This window comes from Protopterus annectens, chromosome 1.part2, assembly GCF_019279795.1.
Source record: "Protopterus annectens isolate FY-2018-M chromosome 1.part2, PAN1.0, whole genome shotgun sequence".
NCBI classification, from domain to species: domain Eukaryota; kingdom Metazoa; phylum Chordata; order Ceratodontiformes; family Protopteridae; genus Protopterus; species Protopterus annectens.
Genome location: NC_056727.1, coordinates 433,736,817 through 433,758,732, shown reverse-complemented (window position 1 = coordinate 433,758,732; position 21,916 = coordinate 433,736,817).

Genomic DNA, 21,916 nt, shown 5'->3' with positions numbered 1-21,916 from the left:
TGTTTTTTTTTTCTTTGACTTTCATGTTTGAAAAACAGTGAATCTGCTGTTCGATTTGCTGTTTTTTGAACATGTAGGTTTGTCGACATTGTTAGTTTTGTGGTTTTGAGTCGCTCATATGAGCACTCGAACCAATGCAATTTGCGGTTTTAAAGGTAAACCTTACTTTGTACTCCAGGCTACAGCATGCATAGTTTCTTTTACAGTTGGGATATGCATGCTCAGTTTGATACAACTCAATTAAATGCCAACTAAGTGGTCTTTAACTTTTAATGCTACAACATTACTATAAAAATTATTATTATTATTGAAATACTATTTAGACTGTAGTACTGTTCTGATACATACATACCACATGCTTCTCATATCCTTGCTAGATGCACAGCATAGGATTCGAACATTCAAGACTTTCTTCTTAGCAGCTTTGAAAAAAACAAAACAAACAGAATACAATTATGAATACCAATCTTGACTATATTCAGCTTTTAACTCTTACAATTACTCAATAAAATTGATACTTACACATCTGTGGGGTGCCCCCTGCCCAACATTCCCTGATCCAAAGCTCAAGGGTATCCTGCTTCCTCCTCCAGAGGTCATCAAAATGATGTCTGCTTTGCTCACCTGTGCGGGGGATACCTGTTGCACTAGTTTAGGCCCTGGCAATACTATTCCAGGCTTCAGATTTATATTCTGAGCTGGAATAGTCCCACTGCAGCAACCTGGGCCCATGCTCTCAGCTAGGATTTCAACAAAAATCATGGACTCCTGCACACCCCAACACTGTGCCTGAAAGCAAGCACCCTCTCCAGCAACTTCAGACATGCCTGCCATCGTTAAGCTCAATGACTATTTAGCATTTCCTGAAAATTGCAATTTATATGGTGCTATTTCCCACATATTCCATGTCTTTTGCCTAATAAGAGTGTGCTCATTTTGAATTTGCAACATTTAAAAATGTTGCACATTACTTACCATCTCACAGACATGGTAGGCAAGGGTGCATACTGCCAGGCACTGTGTTTGCATGATAGTAAGCAATGCACAACAGTGGTGAACAATGTGATTTCTAGCTGATTAGGTATACAGTCAGTTGTGTAAATGGACTAGAGAATTTTTATTATATATATGGTTCCCTACACTTGTAGTTATTTAAAACAAGAAGACTGAAAAAAACAGTTGTGTATCTTGCACTCTGTTGCTATAATCTGCACTCTCAGAACAGTAATCCAAAGCTTGCACATCCTGTGCTAGAACCCTGTACTATCTGCACTCCAACCCTACACTTAGTACCTGCACCCACAGCATTAATGAGATGGATATCTGCTATTTTAGTAGTTATTCTAAGGTTCTTGCTGTTAACCATAGCACAATGCCTCACTGTGGTTGCACGATGCACAATATTATTAATTGAATGCATCTGGTTCATTTATGTGGCTGTCTGGGTCTTGTCTACAAATTGGGTGGTCCATTTCCCCAGTTTTTGCACTGCTGCACTTCGCACAAATAAGCATAGCTAAACATGTTTATACCAAGCAATGCATTGCACAAATACTGGCAATAAAAAAAGAAGAATAAAACAAATTAGTTAAAAGACAAAAGGCAGACTGTCGATATTTTTGCAGAATGTCCAGATGTTTTCATCATACATTTGGCCTGTTACTTGTAAAATGGGTGGTGTATTGTGAAATCACTGAAGATTGCAGTCAATATATCATGACATATACAGTCTTAGTATTGTACTTCATATCTATCAGAAAATGCAAACTTGCCCTTTGCCCTAGACCAACCCACATTCACTATACAGGGTTCGCAACCAGTAACATCGGGGTGAGCCATAAAACCTTCCATATGTGTGCCATGCATCATTAATAGTCATGGCGTGAGATTGTGTGATGCTGTGCGATGCGCAGTATCAAGTACATGAATACACTCCATGTAGACTGTGTGTGGAACCTAAAATCCAAAGCTGAATGTTTACTGGGGCTACTAGTAACACAAAAAAACTGTAAAGCAAGCAGCCTGAAAGGAAGTTCCAAGTCAAAAAGCAATTTCCAGTATAATGTTTATTTCCAAAATGTTGAGCACTTCTTCAGAATGAATAAATGAAATCGATTCTCCCCTTATATAATGCCCTTAACTCAAAACCTAACTAATTGCTGATCTATTAATTAAATAATAAATGCATTTAGATTTAAAGGTACAACAACTTAAAATGTAATAGATCTAACCACAAAAAAATCTACTGCAGTTGCTGCTAAGGGTAGTTAAAAAGTCACTCAAAACACAATATGAATTTATAAAGTAATAAAAATGTTAAACATTTCAAAAGTCAAAGGATTGTTTCTCATAAACTTGACATTTGAGAATAGTGAAGCATTGTAGTATTAAATAAAAGTCATTCGGTTACAGACCTCATATTTAAAAGAGGTTGTAAAGAAATCTGTTCATTTAAACCAGGATCTTGAAAGGCACTGAGTCTTAATTTTCAGTTTACCTGTTTTACTTCTGAGTCAACTTTAACATCTCACCCTCTTGGATTGTTTTTCATCTGTTCTAGCATGCCAAACTGCAATTTATTATATTTTACACATACTTTAAAATGCTTAAAAAGTGTGTTGTTTTCATTTCTCTTCCCTATCTCTTAGTTGTGCTCATATATACATCTATGGAGACAGCTCTCCATTTTGCCTATGTAAAAAGATAGACAAATTGAGAACTTAGCAAGATAAACAACACCTTTAGATTGTCAGTTACCATTACAAAATACAACCTTAAAATAAAATATCATTTTCTAAATGCAGTGTTTTGGTATCTAAAATGTAGGGACATTGTTCACATGCTCCACATCTTGCAGCTCCAATTTTTTGACATTGTTAACTACCTGATGCCCCTTCGAACCAGTACTTTAAATTCTGTCCAGTTTTAAAAGTAAAAAGTTGTTCAAGCCCCAATAGCTAAAACATAGAGGGGTCTGCTCTTAAAATATTCCAATTTCTTTTAATGATATCCATAACTTCTCTTGATTGTGGGCAATATTGTGCCACCATGGCCCTTTCCTACTGATCCCCTATTGTGACCTCTCCATCCTTTACTAGTCCTATCCCCAATATGAGTTTATACTTGATACCCCATTGGGACTGAACATTATTCCTAATGTCTTTCACCATTTGTTTTGCATAACCCCTAGCGATAAACATATCTGTTACAACATCTAATTCATGAGGGACATCCTCTACTTATGATGTCATTTTTGCTAAGCAGATGCATTGACCTTTAACCAAACTTTTCTTTTAACTGAGGAGGTGACTACTACTGAAATCTAGATAAGAATTGCTAAAAGTAGCCTTTCTAAAAACTGTAAACTTAAACCCATTATTAGTATGGGCAATCAAGGTGCCTAAATAATTTATTTTGCTTCCCCCAAGGTTGCAATTAAATTTAAAAACAAACTAGATGAATGATTGAAGTAATAGATAAAAGCAGGTATATATTCTTTAGAACCTCTCCATAAAATAAATATGTCATATAAAAACCTTACATAAAGTTTGATGGTAACTGAAAATTCTGAATTAAATACAGAACTATTTCCCAGTCAAGAAGTACTAAATTGGCATAAATGGGACCACATGATCCCCTCATGACCACCCCTTTATTCCGTTTATATAATTCCCTCTAAAAAAAGATGTAATTAAAGGCAAGTACAATAGACATCAATTCAAATCTCAAATTTGCTTTGTTATTAGAAAATGGTGTACCTCAATATGCTATTGTAGAAGTGATCAAGTCCTTCATCCTTAGGGATACTAGTAAATTAACTGACTACATCAACATTTAAAAATATCAATTCCTTATCCCAAAGTTCTTCCTTTAATCTTCCCAGAAAATTCCAGGAATCAGTAATCAAGTTAGTTACCACCTGGTATACATGCTTGAGCCATCTATCAAAAGAAATGCATATAAAATGTGTTTTGGACCCATGTGCTGCAAAAATGGGTTGAAAAGGTTTTTTTTCAACATTCTTATGGGTTTTCGGTATGCCAAATATGGAGGGCACAATGGGTTTATCAACTTTTAAAATTTAAAAATTGCCATATGTAAGGCTGTGTAAACAGTTGTAAGCACGTTTGCGCCGGTGTGTGCATGTTTTAACAAGAATAAGCAGGGTTTAGTCGGTGTAAGCATGTATGTGTGTGTGTTAGCTGCTGTAAGCATGTTGGTGCTTGTGTGCACGGCGCTCACCCTCAGGAAACAGAAAGGAAAAAGGAAGCACACCAAATAGTAGGGAAGTTACCAGGGAGTACTAGCAGAGCAAGCAGGTGAAAACAATCAGAATCAGGCAATTACCCAGGCAGAACACTAGCCCAGCCCAGCCCAGCACTTAAAACACTGCAAACAACAGTTCATTATGTTTCTCTCAAGAGACACTGCAACACTGCAGTAAGCTAATAGCAGTGAAAACTGAAAAAGCTGTACTGAGGCAAAAAATGTTAGGGGCTGCCATTGCTGTTATAAGGCAACATATGCAACAAGCTGAGGGTGATGATGATGCAAATGCTGCTGGACAATCCACAGTGAGGAGACGGAGAAGAGTGTACAGGCCCAGGGTAACCTACCAGGGGCTACATGACCTGGAGATAGTGGAGCACTATAGAGTGGACAGAGACCTCTTGCAGCAAATTGTTGAGCTGTGCAAGCCATGCCTCACACACATAACCAACAGAGGGGAACCTATCCCAGTGGAAACTAAGGTATGTGTTCACCTAAGAATATTAGCAACAGGTACCTTCCAAAGACCAACTGGTGATATGATGGGAATATCACAGGCATCAGCATCCAGGGTACTGCACCGGTTCCTGGATGCCATGTCAGCACATGTCGGCGATCATGTATACTTCCCCAATTCCCGTGAGGTATTGGCCAGCAATATGCATCTCTTCAAGCAAATAGCGGAATACTCTGAGGTAGTGGGTGCAATAGACTGCATGCACATATGCATCAAAGCACCAGTCAGTGAGCAGGGTAGGGTCTACTTCAACCGCAAGGGCTTCCCCTCCATCAACTGTCAGGTTGTGTGTGATGCCCAGGGCATAATACTGAATGTGTGTGCTGGCTGCCCTGGAAGCTACCATGATTCCCATATCTGGCATCTGACGCAGCTGTACCAGACATTTGCAATGGGGACATCCCACATGGACACCTAGTGGGGGATGCTGGTTATGCACTGGAGCCGTGGCTGATGACACTCATCAGAAACGCACACACACCTGAACAGGAACACCATAATGAGGCACACGCACAAACACGAAATGTAATCGAGCGTGTATTTGGGCTGCTCAAGTCATGGTTCCAATGCCTGGATACATCTGGTGGAGCCTTGCAGTACTCACCAACTACATGTACCCAAATTGCCATGGTATGTGCTATGCTACATAATATGATCCTACGAAAACAGCTGCAGCAGGACCAGCATAGGCCTGGGCCAAACAGCACCACTGCCAGGGCCATCACAGGCAGAGCATGACTCGGAGGAGGAACAACCTGAGCCTGCCCCAGTAGGCAGAAGGAGGCGTGCCCAGTATGCCTTGGCCTTGGCAAAGAGGCAACGCATAGCACATAAACTGGCTCAGTAGGAACTCTGGAAATGATACCTCTCTCTGACTTGCACATATACTAAAAGGGATGCCTACGTTGACACTACCTGCAGTCAAACATGTATAGGGAGTGTAGTATGTGCATCCGACATAGACAGCCCTGCATCAACACCTGAGGCATGATTGCCATGTGTTAAGCAATATAACACAGTGCTAAACAGCATTTAACACTATGTAGTATATGTAAACCAAATCGCACACACCAACTAGTACAAATGTGGTCAATGTTGAGTAATATTGGCCAACGTCCAGCAATGCTGGTTAATATTGAGCAATGTTGGACAAGCTGGGTCTAAGTAGGGCATAGCTGAACAAAAGCCAACATGCTCATAGTTGCTCTACTGGCCCTTAAGCAGTTTGGTCTGCTCAGTATGAAAATACAAGCGGTGATAGTCCTCGAACCTAGCATACTGTGCACTATAGTCATAGTACTGAACCACTAAACCATGACAGTATTGCAGTGGTTAACCTGTATGAATAAATGTTGATAAGTCTATGCAAAGTATTCCATGGAAACCCTGCAGGCACAGCATAATCCCTGTCGAGTTATGACACAAAGATGAGTCCTGCAGTAAGAATAGAACCTGACTTTCAACACACAGTGCAAATGTTAATATTGGACATGTACACATACATCAACAAATGTAGTGGACCTCCGACAGCAACATACAGAAAGGTCACACTGGACATGCTCACACACTTGAATACATGAGACAAATGTCAGGCAACAGAACACTGACAGTCTGAACTGGGCATGCTCACACACTTAGGCCATGTTGGAGTACAGCAGTGGGCCACACATATCAGGCAGTTGCATGTGTTAACCCAGGAACCTCTCACTATCCAGCAATCTGCCCTGTGCACACACTTATATGACAACAGACACGTATATAATATAGTGGAACCCTGTCATAATCAAATATGTTCTGCAGATACCTAAGCGGTTCATAGAAAGTGGGAAAGCAAAGATGATAAAAACCTGCAAACAGTATCAGCAATAAACATTGTGCATCATGAACATTGTCATACATTCAGAGGTTGATACTAGGCTATCTGCTCTAGGGCATGTTCAAGCATAGCCAGAGTGTGTTTGGCTGCTGCAACCCAGTCAAATCAGAACACTGTGCCCATGAATATTAGGTCACACAAGATAGCCCATTTACATTTAGTGTATTGTGCCTCTGTCTAGCAGGGACCCAGAAGATATCCCATGGGTACACATACGATCACCCATCCACTTGTCAAGATGACACCTGTAGGTGGTCAGTGGGTGGCTCTGCTTATGCAAAACTGGGACTACACTCTGCAGTGAGTGGAGCCTTATGATAATAATCTGTCCTCCCAGCATGTCCTATCAACATCTGTGCTGAGGTATATGTCCCTGGAATGTGTAGCTCCAAGGGGGTTGGCTATCCTGAGGTGGAGCATGTCCATTAATTCTGGGTCAGATATTGCCTTAAACCACAGGCACACAACACATCCATGTAGGTGGTAAGTGACTGAGTAGAGCTGGAGTTACTGTATCTGAACTGTGCAGGGCATCCGTGTGAGTCCCTACATCTGCTTGATGAGTAACATTTGTGGCCATTACAGTTGCTGCAGGTGTCGGGTAAGGTACAACCCAAATGTAGCATAGTAACCAAGCATGGTTGTGATGAGTATAGGAGCACAATGACCACACGTGATCAACATGTGAAACCATGTGGGATATGGTCGGCTATGTAGAAGTACTGTCTAACCACTTTGGCAATGTGATTGTCAAAGGTGGGAGTACGAACAGGTCGTGTCCCCAAACCCGTAACAACTACTACCATATGTAATGGATTGCTACCTATGTGGTAATGTGTGGGCATGTTGTCATTCTCAAAGGGGATGACTATGCAACTAATGGCATGTAGCCGTAGGCCATGGCTCAGGCACCAGTCATCCTATCTTTGTGAGACCCTGTATGAGTATGCATGTGCCAGCTGGAGAGCTGATTATGGCACCCAGTTTGCAGTCATCTGTGAACATGGGCAGCCATATCCCTCCTGTGATAGCCTATACATCACACAAATATATACTGAACAAGAGAGGTCCCAGGACTGAGCCTTGTGGGATGCCATGTGTAACTGGTGTATAGTCAGACATGGCACCTGCAACACTGAGCATGTGGGTGCTATCCCTAGTCCAGGTAGCAATCCATCGTGTGAGATATGTGTCGATATTGATGAAGGTGAGCCTATGCATAATGGCCATGTGGGGTATTGTGTTGAAGGGTTGTGCAAGGTCCAGGCAGGCTGTGTGGACAACTGTCCCAACACTGATGGACCTGGTAACTGTTTAAAGAATACAAACAGGTCCAACAGGCAAGATATGCCCACAACAATGCTGTAATGTGTAGGACCCAGTGTCTGTAGGTTTCCCATGTATATGTGCATGAGTCCCATTACAATACGCTCCATAGCTTTGCAGAACAGGCTAGTTAGCCCTATAGGCAGATATTGTCTGTGGTCTGTTATGGCAGTATTCAGTGGAGTGGGACCGCAATCGCTGTATGCCATTCTGTGGGTACGAATCCTGCAGTAACCCTGATATCGAACAGTGACATAATGTGAGGGTTACGTCTGTTATGAAGGCCGTGTACAACACAGGCTGGGACACTGTCTGGTCCCATTGATGCTGTGTTGTCCGCTGTGGGGAGGGCAGCACTCACCTGTTTATTCGTGATGTCAGGGAGGTTACACTCTGTTGGGATGGACAGTACCTCCTTAGGGGGGATGGGGGGAGACATCTGCATTTAACCTGTTTGCCAGGATGTTGGCAATTTCTGTGGGTTCATGGTATATTCAGTCAGTATGCAGTAACACACAGCATATCAGTGAATGTCCAGCCAGGTACCTGAATTAACTGAAGAAGGCCTTGTGAGTGTCCGATGTGTCTGGTACAATTGTCCATTAGAAGTGGCCCTGACATAAATGCAAGAGTGATTGTAGCTGTCTGCTAGTACAGATCACAGATGCCTTCCCTGTCTGGGATTGTGCTCTATCATGTAGTAGCTTCCTCCTTTTGTTGTATAGCGCATTAATGGCCGGGGTCCACCAGACAGGTCCCCTGCCATTGGAGTAGTGAGTCCAGGTGTTATTTTGGATAACATGATCCATGCAGTCCACTAGATGTCCATCGACTGTGTATGTAAAGGATTCAACAGTCTGAGCCATACTTACCACTGACCCAGGGTCTCTGAAGGATACCACCGTGGTATGGAGAAGTGTGACATTTGCTTTTGGAAAGTTCACCAAGATTACCCAGGATGGGTGTGGGGATGGGATATGGATGTCCAGTGAGATAAAGTATGTTCTGTCCTTACCAATGAGGGGTATATCATAGGTGTGGAACATAGAGTCCCCATGTTGATGATGATCATGTCCAATATGTTGTCCCGTCTTGTGGGTGTGGTGACTGGTTCTGCCATAGCATATGATTTTACAAATTGTAGAAACTGTTGGGTGAGGGTGTTGGGGCCTGAGTACTATCCCCAGTCAATGTGTGTGTATTTGATGTCACCCAATATAATGGTGTTTGGGGTGACCATCATATTGTCTGGTGTGCCCCGGAAAGATGAGTGTGGTTGCTGAGTTTGTGAGTGTGGTCTGTAGCAGACAATAAACCAAAAGGCAGATTTGCACAATGTTAGGTGTATATGTATGGCCTGTGATGCTTTGTGCAGTGCTACCAACCCGGAGGTATGTGTATCTGTGATGTATATGGATACTCCCCCTATTTGCGTTGGCCATTCCGAGTTATGTGGTCAGAAAGCATGGTACGAAATATAACCTGGTAGTGCTGGTGTGCATGTGGGAGCCTGAACCATGTCTCTGTTAGTGCACAAATATTGCTATTCTCCATACCGAGGAGATTCCTGAGTGTGGTCAATGTGAGGGTAATACATCTGGTGTTGGGCAGCATTACCCTCAGTGTCATGTACTCTGTAATGTCTATGGAGGTGGGTCTGTCTGTTGAGCCCCACTTAAATAAGGCAGTATGCTGGCAGCAAGTGCCTTAGCCAGTATTCAAATGTCCAAGGGTGACAGGTGCAAGCTGTCCATAGGGAAGCTATGTGGCAGGTCACCCCAGGCTGACAGACACTGTATCCCCTTTGAATAACACCAATATGTTAGCCAACTGTTAAATGTGATCAGTTTGTTGGTATACTGAGACATCATACTTGGTGAGTGTAAGATGCTAGACAAGGTCAGGGTCATACCTGCCTGGGCTACATGATCAGAGAGTTCCTCTATGTATCATGTCATGTGGTCCAGGGAGGAACATCTGAGGTTGTACGCACCAGCATGGACAATGATGGAGCCAGTCCTGGACTTGCTTTGGAGTGACCTGAGTGCATGTGTTATGTGGCGGATCCTGGCACCTGAGAGACAGCTCTAAGTGACTATTCCCTTGTTTGGCCTGGTGAGTGGGACGTCAGTGTATCTGACATTAAGTGTCACCCATTACATGAGTATCAGGTGTGTTGTTTAGCCCGAAGGGCAGTGACTGTGTGGCACACTGACATTGTGAACTATGTGATATGTGGGTATTGTAGTGGGGTAGCTGTTGTTTGTGTGTCTGCTTTGGAGGTCTCTGCTGCTTAGGCAAAGTGTATGTAGAGCCTCCGAGTATGTGTATGTGTGATAATGTGGTTTGATTGCTGTCTCTATCGGTGTATGTGAGACTGATATGTGGTGTGTGTGGTCACCTCCACCACCTGATAGACCATGTCAGTCATGGGTCGAGAGAGCTCAACCTCCTGTATGTCAATATTGTTGCATCTCCCACATATATCTGAGTGTGTTGGGAGGAGGAGAGGGTTGTCTGTGTACATGAGGCAGATGTGACATTGTGTCATAACCACAATATTCACTAGCTGGACTGGAGAGTACACACGAAACCAACCCCTGGACATACCAGTATGCTCTGATGACATACTCTGTAGCCTGATCACAAAGGATCAGTAGGGTGTTAAGTGTGTAAATGAGTATAACCGGGATTAGTGCTCAGGTTTGTTGGTGTTTTGTAAAGAGTAGCTGAGAAGGAGTCCAGACTGAGAATCATGACATATCCTTCAGCTATGTCATAAATAGTAATGTACACTCATATATGTCCTGAGTCAGGGCCAATTGTACCTTACTGACAATGCCGACATCCTGTCAGAAAGGTCCATATATACATAACCACCTCCCACTGACGATAGTCCCTGACATCATACCAGGAGATATCACATGTAGAATGTCTGACCAGCTCCCCCCAAAGCCAAACGCATGGCAGCAATTGGATTACAATGTTTCCCAATATGTGTCATGCATGCACTACAGAACAAACAGACCCTGCACCTAAACAGTCTGTTGAGCATCACCCACTCTACAGGGTCTGGGACCGTCGAACGTGTTACAGCAACATATGGCACTCCCCACAAGTGTGGGTGCACAACACACCATGGGAAATATAGTCCAGTAAGCCTATAAAGTCTGATCTGCAAGGCCACGGAGTGCATCATGACTGAAGTCATAAACAGAGCTATTGGAAGCTGACAAACACACAACCCTACCAACTGTGGTATGTTCATGTGCAGATCATGGTTCCCAAACATGCTACACCATTTGCAAGGTAGCCACCCAGGACATACATCACTGAACAGAGCTACACATGTCCCACATAGACTTTGCATTGCACTTCATCAACATCACAGACACATGTCATATCCACAAAACCAACAATGATATGTGCTGCCATATGAAGGGATGTCAATGTGTCCACAGATAGATCACACAAGGTGCAACTCACATGGTCCTGTTCAAGCTGTTGATACCTGCCGACCCATATGGATCATTCCTGGGATTGCATAAAAGAAAGTGCACACACATTCCCATGTCCAGTCTGATGATGTCAGCATCCTACAAATACACCAGGAGAACATAAATCACTCAGTAAAGCAAATAGAGCACCGTGTTAATGCCTATCTCTTTAATATCCTAACATAGTTAGGTAGGGGTTTGAATCCTGCAAGTGTTGATAGTGGGGGGGGGGTGTACGTGTATGATTTCCTTTAAGAGGAGTAGCCTTTTTTGTGACTGGGAAAACACATTAAAAGAGGTACATCCCTCTTTGGAATGTCTGCTGATGTCAGCATCCTACAAATATTCAAGGAGAACAGAAACCACCCAGTAAAGCATGTAGCACGCTGTGTTAATGGGCATCTCTCTAGTATCATAACATAGTTAGGTAGGGGTATGAGCCATGTTAGTGTGGGGGGTTGTATGTGTATGAGTTCCTTTGAGAGGAGTATCCTTTTTGGAGACTGGGAAAACACATTAAAAGAGGCACATCCTTCTTTGGAATGTCTGATGATGTCAGCATCCTACAAATATATCAGGTGAACCGAAATCACCCAGTAAAGCATATAATGCACTGTGTTAATACATATTTCTCCAGTATCATAACATAGTTAGGTAGGGGTTTGAATCCTGCAAGCGCTGTTAGTTTGCATGTGGGGGGGGGTGTATGTGTGTGATTTCCTTTGAGAGGAGTAGCCTTTTTTGCAACTGGGAAAACACATTAAAAGAGGTACATCCCTCTTTGGAATGTCTGCTGATGTCAGCATCCTACAAATATTCAAGGAGAACAGAAACTACCCAGTAAAGCATGTAGCGCGCCGTGTTAATGTGTATCTCTGATTAGTATCATAACATAGTTAGGTAGTGGTTTGAATCCTGCCAACGCTGTTAGTGTGTGTGTGTGTGTGTGTGTGTGTGTGTGTGTGTGTGTGTGATTTCCTTTGTGAGGAGTATTCTTTTTGGAGACTGGGAAAACACAATAAAAGAGGTACATCCCTCTTTGGAATGTCTGATGATGTCAGCATCCTACAAATATATCCGGAGAACAAAAGCCACCCAGGAAAGCATATAGCGCTCCATGTTAATGTGTATCTCTCTAGTATCATAACATAATTAGGTCGGGGTTTGAATCCTGCAAATGCTGAGTATGTGTGTGTATGCCACAGGTAGTCAATGCAGTGTGGATTTTGCTTTTACTACTGTATGACATATGGTTAAAACAGTATGTGCATTGCACACATCAGGTATCTGCGTGGCAAATGAATATGTGTACATGTGACTTCAATCAGTACATAGGTGTGAAGCCTGCATACTACATGAATACATTTGTTTCCTTTGACAGATTGTGCCGCTGCTTCTCAGATCATAGGTCACATATGTATGTATGCAACAAGCCCGGCCACTGTTGGGATCTGTGGCCAAGGTCATCTGTGCCACACACACCCATGACATGTACTATAGAGTACTGTGAGTGAGGGTAATTGCCTGGGGTATGTGTCACATATGTTCATACACAACAACGACTAGCAGTAATGGACAGTCATTATAGGTGTACAACAGCCCTGTGGATATGCATGCAGGCCCCTAATGTGTTATGTGAAACACCGATGGACCCCACAATACCTATGGATATGTGGATACCAAGGAACAGATGACATAACACGTGTCTGTCTGTACACATTGGTACCCAACATACATGTTGAGGGCTACCACCTATGTGGTACTGTCGGGATAGTATGTCTAGTAAATGTGGGGTGACTATGCCATAGTTGGCTTACGACTATACAGCATGTATTGGACAACAGGTATCTGTTTGTATTATACCCTTGTGTAGGATATGCGTCACATGCAGGGAATGCAGTGTAGGCCAATACATGCATTTCCAGATGTGGATGGACACATCCCCAGTGTGTTTGCATGTACCTAAGAGGGCTATATGCCACACAGGTGTGGTCCCAGGAATGTGTGGCGGTCAGTACCACTGGTTACTGTTATAGTATAGTACCGGAAGGATCCAACTGTCACTGAGTTCCCTACAACTGTGTGTCATTTGTCAGGACATCATCTAATAATTGGTTATAGTCATGCTGTTGAGGTGGTGTATACTACCAGACTGCAGATCATTGACAGATATCAACAGTATCACCCACAGCATAGTGTCAGCCCATGTCATACACACATGTGTACCCATGTTAGTACATATCTGTAGTAGAATGCATACTGGCCATCAAAAGATACCATGAGATGTTAACAATGTCTACAACAGGGTGTGTCGCACATCCCACGTGTCCACTATGCACGTACATGCAGACAGTGTGCACACACCATGTTCACAGATGTACACCTGCTAATTTGTAATGCACACATCACACACGTACTTTCCACTCACTAACACATGCTGGCAACACTGTACACTTCAGCCAAGTGGCACATGGGTGGACAATACATACTCAGACCTAACACTGGTGTAAACAATGCTACAATGTCTATCAGAGCTGTGATGCATAATGCCTGCTCAGATATACCTACAAGGATATCAGTACACTTTCCTGTTGGCAACGGGCTACTATTGCTACACTGCTATAATGTCACCCTGTGCATCAGAACCATGTTAGCCTATTCCTGCATCAATGTGACAGATGCAGGAGGTGGCACAGGTGTCATCATATGCACAGGGTGTGTTGTTGGTTTGCCAAAGCCCAACATTGACCCATCCAATCGGCATGCGTGTGTGTGTGTGTGTGTGTGTGTGTGTGTGTGTGTGTGTGTGTGTGTGTGTGTGAGGGACAACAGTACAGCATGGGCCAATGTTGGTGTAATGTGTGTGTGTATGTGTGAGCCCTAGTTGTTTGGTTAATGTGTGTGTGTCTGCATCCACACAACTCCACCATGTGGCTGAAATATACGGGCGGTTGTGGGACAGCCACAGACTGTACCTGCTAGGCCATACAGATCACTGTCTCTGGCCATGGACACAGTACCTGTGCCTGGCGGGGGTGCTACGGGCAGTATCAGGTACCAACCCTGACTGGGTGCTATCTTCAGAGGCAGAGGTATGATGACTGGACCCATGTCCCTGCTGGGACTGGCTAGTGCCACGTGCACATGGTCTAGTAGGATGGTCAATGGACAGGCCAGCCCCAGAATTGCTGGGGCTGCAACTGCCAATACGGGAGCGGCTGTGATCAGTGGTCCGTCTGCTACGACTGCCAGTTGATGAAGTTGGTGGCATGCATCCGCGTTGGCTTCCCATCCATCCCACATGGTCCTGGCTCATGGCTAACACATTGTGGAGGACATCTAATGTCTCCCTCCAATGGCTATCAATGACCTTGGTGTAATTCCAGATGGCACCGGCAAGGTCACGGATGCTGTCATTGATAGCAGTGTAATGGGCCCTCTGTGCCCTTAGTCCCTGTCGGGTGTACCATTCCATACTGTGCCTGCATTACAGCCCAGAACATACTGGAGGTTGTAATACCTCTGGGGGCACGTCTGCCAGGGGCAATACGTCCAGTGGTGCTCCACTGAGAATCCCTGGACATCCTCCTATGTGGTACCATTCCAGTAATCCAGTTATGGCTGCTGTGAGGGGATGCACGTGCCATGGGTACCACACTCTCCTGGTCGATGCCAATTGTATGCTGTCCCTCAGCTAAGGCCATTGGTGATGAGGAATGTATTGGCAGTATGAGTGTGCGCATAGATGGGGTTGAACGCTGTGTACTGTCGATTGGTGGACCAACGACAGACCCTGACAGACCTTCCTGTACTACAATACATGTCTCATCATCTCCACTATTAGTGGCAGTGACATCAGGTTACCTGCTGCATTCAGACACCCCTAACTCAGCACCTGTGGAAGGAAGACAGGAAACACACTTCACAATCTGTACATGATGTTAGCACACATGCACACATGCACACATGGGTACATGCACACATGCACACATATACACATGCACACATGTGCACATGAGCACATGCACACATGCACACATGAGCACATGCACACATGAGCATGAGCACATGCACACATGAACACATGCACACATGAGCACATGCACACATGCACACATATACACATGCACACATGCGCACATGAGCACATGCACACATGCACACATGAGCACATGCACACATGCACACATATACACATGCACACATGCGCACATGAGCACATGCACACATGAGCACATGCACACATGCATACATGCACACATGAGCATGAGCACATGCACACATGAGCACATACACACATCAGGTTACCTGCTGCATTCAGACACCCCTAACTCAGCACCTGTGGAAGGAAGACAGGAAACACTCTTCACAATCTGTACATGATGTTAGCACACATGCACACATGCACACATGAGTACATGCACACATGCACACATATACACATGCACACATGTGCACATGAGCACATGCACACATGCACACATGCACACATGAGCACATGCACACATGAGCATGAGCACATGCACACATGAGCACATGCACACATGCACACATGAACACATGCACACATGAGCACATGCACACATGCACGTATATACACATGCACACATGCGCACATGAGCACATGCACACATGCACACATGAGCACATGCACACATGCACACATATACACATGCACACATGCGCACATGAGCACATGCACACATGAGCACATGCACACATGCATACATGCACACATGAGGATGAGCACATGCACACATGAGCACATACACACATGCACACATACACACATGAGCACATGCACACATGAGCACATGCACACATGTGCACATGCACACATGAGCACATGCACACATGCACACATGAGCGCATGCACACATGCACACATGAGCACATGCACACATGAGCACATGAGCACATGCACACATGCACACATGCACACATGAACACATGCACACATGAGCACATGCACACATGCATACATGCACACATGCACACATGAACACAAATACACTGCTCACCATAGCACATACACACACACATGCACCAGCAATCCAACACATACACAATAGTGGGTGAAGGTGGGTGACAGTATCACAGGGCAAACAGTCACCTCACACGTGTCAGCATGCAGAATATGTGTTGCTCAAGACCATACAGTGCAAGTGTTGATGGCCCTATTTAATGACATTATACATGGCTGTGATGCATGTGTGTAGTTGTTCAGTGATTGACTACACCCTGGAACACAATGTGTACATGGATACAACACTGTTGTGCAAGTAATATCTGCTCTGCAATGTCCTGTGCACCATCACTCAATGGTATACATACCATGGCTGCATGTGTTATCTGTGTGACACATAGATTGCCATGTCTGCTTACAGTGTCTGTGTCCATAGCGAATGATAGTGGGCACAGGTGTAACAAATGGATGCAATGTACAGACATGGGATGAGTGATGCATGTAGACGTGAAGTAATCCCAATGTCCGACATGGCCATTGTACAGTGGTTATGGTGAGTGTGGGACATATTGCAGATATGTCGGTGCCAGCCATGACATGGCATGCTACACGACTGCAACATTAAACACCACGCATACCCAATGTGTGTCATGTGACCTATACAACCAATAGCATTCCAGGACATATATGTGACTCTTTGTGCAGATGGTGACAGCTGTGCATATTGTGTATACTGGCATATGTAAACTCACAGACAACATGCTATGCATATTGTGTACAGGTGCATATGTTTGCACATACACAACACTGAGGTGAAAAGCAAAGACCGCTATGTGTAGTACTGTGGTCACTGTAACTGGGTGGGGTGTACTACCATGTGCCATCATCATCATCATCATCATCATGCAACTTGTGGTCACTCATGGTGGCTACTACTGTGTGACAGACCACCGCCTAGCATGCTGTACCTGAAATGCAGTGCCGTGGCTACATTCACTATTACACAGCCACTTTGTACATGGGTGTATGAGGTGCCCTATAGGGATCATTGCCTAACATGACTGTGTTATGTGTTGAAGAGTGTTGCACAGCCCCATGATAGGCCTCTACCCCTGAGGTACATCATGTGTGTGTGGATGTCATGTGGGATACTGAGGTGTGACCTTACAGTGGGTGAGTGGTTACGCCATATGTAGCATGTCTTTGCATACTGCATATGATAAATGTGTTATGTTGTGTACAGGTGTTGCAACTATGCCTATCCAATGTGCAGTACGGGGTTGCCACAACTGTGTCTTATGCTCTGTGTATTGCATGTCAGTGAGGCAGCTACTGACATTACTGAGCTGTGCAACATCTTACAGCAAACATGCATGGCATGCATTATGCATAGGTGTGTTAAGTGTACATGGCCTACACCTCACCTATGACATGCATATTTCATTACCAACATTGCAGGTATAACACACTCACCAGTATGGGTCTGCTGCCCTGCTGTCACACCAGAGGGACCTACGAGAATATGAGAGAGTTAGTCAGTGGCCACAACTGTGGCATTGCTACAGTGGGTATGCTAAACTACAGTATAACAACAGTCAACAGTCACAGGTGTAGAGATATTATTCGAAATATCAGTATTGCAAAACACTATGCAGCAGACCTGATAAACACACAGTACACATCTCACGTAGACATAATCTAACAGTATAGTTAACTATCGTCTACAGATAGGGCATGTTACCTGCTTGCTCCGGGTGGACGTGCTGGGTGGCTCCGGCCTCCATGACAATACATGTCAGAGGATGATGTTGCTGTTGTCCAGGAGCCACCATGCTTAGAAGCAGCTCCTCCACTCTGGTGAGGGGGGGGGGTGAATGGCCACCCTACCACCTGTGGCATGCTGTTGCCTTTGGATATCAGATGCATGCTGCCGGACATGTCTAATTAAATCACTGCAGTGATGGTGTACCTGCTCAATTGTCTGGTTATGCATGCCTATGTCATTTACCCAACGAACAAGTTCCTGCCACAGTGCAGTCCACTCCTGCTGGTGCTGGCTGCTTCTGGAGAACAGCATCGTGTACTGCTGCAATAGGCTTTGTAGTATCACCTCTTCCTCATCCGCTGTGTATGATGGATTACGCTGGTGGGCCATCTGGCTGAAAAAGATATGAACAATATGTGCGAGCGAGTCCTGTGGCACACTTTACACCTTTAACCATAGATATCACTTTACTGACATATATATCATCCTGTTGTCTGTCAGAGGTTACACACGTTCAATACCACTTAGTGGTTCTCAGGCCACAACTAACTAACAGTGCCTGGCACACTCTATATATCACACCACTATACAACAGTACCCGACACACTGTTTGTGACACATTGCTCAACCTCAAGACAGGGGTGTATATCACACCAATGCACGAACAGATATGTCATCCATTGCAATGGATGTAAAGTACAGGTACAGTAGTACCAGTCAACCACCCTAGTCATTGATGCCATAGCCCTGCCTAACAGATATGTACAGTTGTTACTATAGGTGGCATACTGCTGTAACAGAATATATATGTTGCTGGATACACACGTATACCCTGCAACACACACATATGATTGCAGCCATTGTACAGGCATGATTACACACAGATCAAACAAACATACAACACACCACTCTATGCCAACACAGATGAGCATTACCTGTGTACCATACAGTACTGTGTGCCACTACTTACACACCCTTATGCCTGAGTTTTGTCCTCTGTGCAGACTACAGGAAACACAGATGACAGTGTTTCCAAGCAATGTGAACACACACCATACTGTGCTGTTTAGGCCTACAGCTTCTGGTAGTACTACAGTTCATATGGGAGTTGGATTCACCAGCAGTACCACTCACTAAGCATACATGTATTGCTTTAGCCTACAATGAGACACAACATTCATCAACAAGGAACTACGAAACATCATATGCCGTACTACTATGTCTGCCTAACAGTACATTACACATCATTTGATGTCCTCACAGCTAGGATAGACACTACCATGTCAGATGCAACTTCACACTAAGCTATCACACCTTTACAGACCTTGCACACATTCAGCGTTACACTTATTTAACCTCACATAGCAGGTGTTGCATTGAGTACATGTGTGAGTGCATAGTGTCATAGGTAGGTAATATGCTGTTGGCCCTAGGGCCTACGGCAGCCTAGCCATATGCTACCGTGGCCTTTGACACACATGTACTTTGATTTCACTTGCCCCTGCCAACGAGAACCACAGAGGTGTTTCCTGGGGTGTAATACCAATCTCCCACACAATCATCAGGGGTATCTATGACAACTGCTAAGGAAGAGCCTTGTTTGCTATTGCTAGGTGGTCTATACCGGTGTATGGCATATCTCTGAGATGGGAACCTATCCCTCCAGCATGTGCTGTTTGGTGAGCTGACAAGGTTTAGGGCCCTAGAGCGTGTATCCCAGAGGGATTGTGATATGTTGCCATGGTGGTTGTCATCCAGCTATGGGTGTGACATACCTCTGTATGTCTGGCAGAGGTCACCTCTGTGTGGCCAGTATGCAATACAGTGTAGATGTGGTTTTGTGAGTCAGTCTGCATAGGGCATCTGTTTGCAGCCAGTATTACCCTTTGGGAGGTATGTCTGTGGCATTTTCACCTGGTGTAGTTGTCATGTGAGGTACATACCACACAGGGCATTGTGATGGGTAGAGGGGAACACTGCCCTATATTTCTATAGATGACACACCTGTTGTCATGACACATAACACACTGACTGATTACAGGTGTAGTGTGGCACTGTTTTCATCAAAGCGGAGGCTACTGTCCACCTGTGTCCCATGTTCCCTTATCACACCTTCACTGTTAGGTAGATCTCTACCTATGTGGTAGTTAATGGGTACAGTGTTTTGGAAAGGAGGAATGGCATTGCAGTTTCAACACTTGTCTACAGTCCATGCCTTGGTCACCACACACCTGTTGCAGTACATATGACCCTGTGTCACTCTGTCTCTCCCTCTCTCTCTATATGGCTATATATATATATTTCTATATATCTATATATCTATATACATATATATATATATATATATATATATATATATATATATATATATATATATATATATTATATATATATGCATATCTATACACATACATGTACACATCCATTGCTGTACACATGGATGTACATATAGGCACATGTACAGTCCACCTTTCGTGGTGGGGATATCACTTATGTGACAGTTGAGGGATGTACAGTTATGTGATTATATTGCACAGTGTTGTGCAGAATGCATGTGGGTGTCCTCAGCCCATGTAACATTAGCAGGCCTCACTGGCTGTAACACAGCAGATCTGACAAATCAGTCCCCCAGCATTTAACCACCACATGACATATATCAGCACTGCATGCTGTTTTCTAGGCCACACACTATGACCTACATAGATATATGCACATATCAACCTTCAATGACAGATATCCGTCCACCCTTCACTAACAGTTGCAGTATGTCCCTTGCCCTATGCACATGTGCGGATACAGATAGATACGTACTGCTGCCACACATGGATGATTTGCAGTGTGTAGAGTACTCTTCAGGAACATCTACTACATGCCAACACATACATGTGAGTTACATACCTTACCTTTGTATATCCCTGCTCCGTGTGTTACGGTTTTGTAGGTTTTTTTTTTTGGTTGTTTGTTTTGGGTCTTCCCCCTCTATTTCGATTTATGTCTCAGTTTCTCTCTCTGTTGCATCTCTGTCTCTGTCTGTGTCTGTGTCCGTGTCTCTCTCTCTCTCTCTATCTCCCAGCACCTGCAATGATAGAATTGCATGTGTGGACTGCAGGTACAGCCTGCTTTTCTAGGTATCTGCACTTGTGCATGTGACAGCCTCTGCACCAATTGCTCCCCACCATTCAGTAATTGCATGCAGCCTGCTGTGTGGTGATTGCATTACTCACTGTGATTACAGCCCACTGCTATAAAATGCTAGGTTAGGTAGGTGTAGCCCTTTCAGCTGTCCAAGGTGGGGCCCATGCTTGTTTGCTCTGGACACCGTTGTGTCAGTCAGAAGGTAGGTATATGTCTCTTATCTGAAGCTAGGGGTGTAGTCAGTTATATGCATGTTGTACTCAAACCTGAATGTTGCTGCTTCCAGTACACACTTCTCAGTGTAGACATGTACTCACCCCTCCAAATGCTAACACAGGATACATGGGAGTATGTACTTTATTCCTGACTTACACAATTAACTGCCATACAAATGTGGTTATTGCATTGTATTCCTGTGGCCAGTATTTATCCTGGTCTGATACTATGTGGTGCTTGTAAGGTGCTACTGTAACATTATTCCCTTCTAGGATGGCTGGTTCTCCTTTCACAGTCATGTCATGCAATTCCACAACAACTGCTGGTAAAGACCCACAGAACAGGATTT